Source organism: Penaeus monodon, chromosome 9 (assembly GCF_015228065.2).
Source record: "Penaeus monodon isolate SGIC_2016 chromosome 9, NSTDA_Pmon_1, whole genome shotgun sequence".
NCBI lineage: Eukaryota > Metazoa > Arthropoda > Malacostraca > Decapoda > Penaeidae > Penaeus > Penaeus monodon.
The window spans coordinates 36,584,084-36,585,653 of record NC_051394.1 but is presented as its reverse complement, the minus strand read 5'-3'; the positions used below and the strand labels follow the sequence as shown (position 1 = coordinate 36,585,653).

General features: G+C 39.5%; 1 protein-coding gene across 1 annotated transcript in view; it reads right to left on the bottom strand.

Moving 5' to 3' along the window:
• Nucleotides 1–685, bottom strand: part of LOC119577125 (gamma-glutamyl hydrolase-like) — a 14,607-nt gene extending 13,922 nt beyond the window's left edge. Inside the window, exon 1 of the mRNA XM_037924813.1 lies at nt 530–685. The gene's annotated coding sequence lies outside the window, so the exon portion shown is untranslated. The remainder of the gene's footprint in view (nt 1–529) is intronic.
• Nucleotides 686–1,570: the final 885 nt, after the last annotated feature.

Sequence of the window (1,570 nt, the reverse complement as noted above, 5' to 3'; positions counted from 1 at the left end):
GAAGTTAAGTGCGCAGTAACGTGCGTCGCGTCCGGCTTTGTGCTTGTATAATGCACGCTGTCAGAAGCCGCGCAGTGTCATCGGCCCATTGCTAAACCTCTCGCCATATAAAAGCGTACTTATGAATTTGTTACTAGATTAAATGATTGGACTGTAATGCTGCAACTAAGCTCTTTAATTGAATGTCGTTAGGCACGTGTAAGTTGTCTTTGTCAGATCTATTAATTTAGTCAATTACACATTTAACTTTAATATGCATGTAGGGTGAAACACATTATGGTAACAGAATAACCTTAAGAATAACCCTAAGCTGCTAGAATCTTTTTGAGCTCCTCTTAACCTGAAACTCATATTTCCATCCCATGTTTTCTGAATTTAATCAGCGCCAATATTCACAAACCGAAAACCCCCGTAAACACAAACAAACACAAGCCGAAACGTGAATAAAACTATTAAACGGGAGACACAAAACACTCATAACCGAAGCATAAATACCCTCAACCCACCCCCTTTAACCCCATACGCTTACCCGTCCTGTAGTGAGGTCTCGATGATGTGCCTCTACGTCCACATCCAAAGGCAGGCGCGATGGAAGTGAGAGATCCTACCCTCTCGGTCCTAAGCCTCTGATACACACACACACAGGATGTTGGGTGCCTGCTGTACCGAACCTTTCGTTAGGACGCCCTTTGTTCCCGCGCCTAGTTACTCTCGGGGTATTAGTCTAGGTTCATCGGGTGTATATGTAAATGACGAGGAAGAAAGATTAGCCTGCGTGGGTGTTTTTGCCGCGGGATTAGCAAATTCACTGTGGTTAAAAGTCCGATTTTTTATATTTTATTGTCACTTCCTTCTCTCGGTGTCTTTGCCTTGTATGTGGTGATTAATTAACCTTTTTGTAGTAATTAATTAATCTTGTGTTTCCTTCATCGTTTACGGTTACTGAATTCCCTTCATCATATCTCATACTGAACCTTGCAATTTATGATAAAAAGGACTTCATTGCGAAAAGCGTCATATCGGTGATGTACAATAGAGCAAAATACAATCATGGAGGGATATATAGGGAAATTTCCTTATAGTATAGTGAAAGTCACTGGGCATATATCTGCCCCCTCCCCCTCTCTCTCTTTATCTATTTATGATATAAATATATATCATATATATTATATATTATATATATATATTATAATATATATATATTATATTATATATATATATATATACACACCTATTATATACATAAACGGCTGATTTACATAATATGACTCCACTGTACCCATACAAAAGTACACTGCGATGACCATGCCACTCATTATCTCTTAGCAACAAGGCAACTAGCCGTGTGTCATTTTAATCGCGTCCTGTGTGACATAACGACCTTGATGTCACTTCTACAATCAATGACGCATTTACATGACTTTGCTTACGCTAGAGACTGGACTATTTCTGCCGAGGTTCTGGTCCATAGATGGCAGGATTTTGATTTTATGTTTGTTTTCAGAGGAAGTTTTTGGGAAGAAAAGGCAGCGAGTGAGCGCCTGGGAGGTTCTCATCCATTTTGTAAACA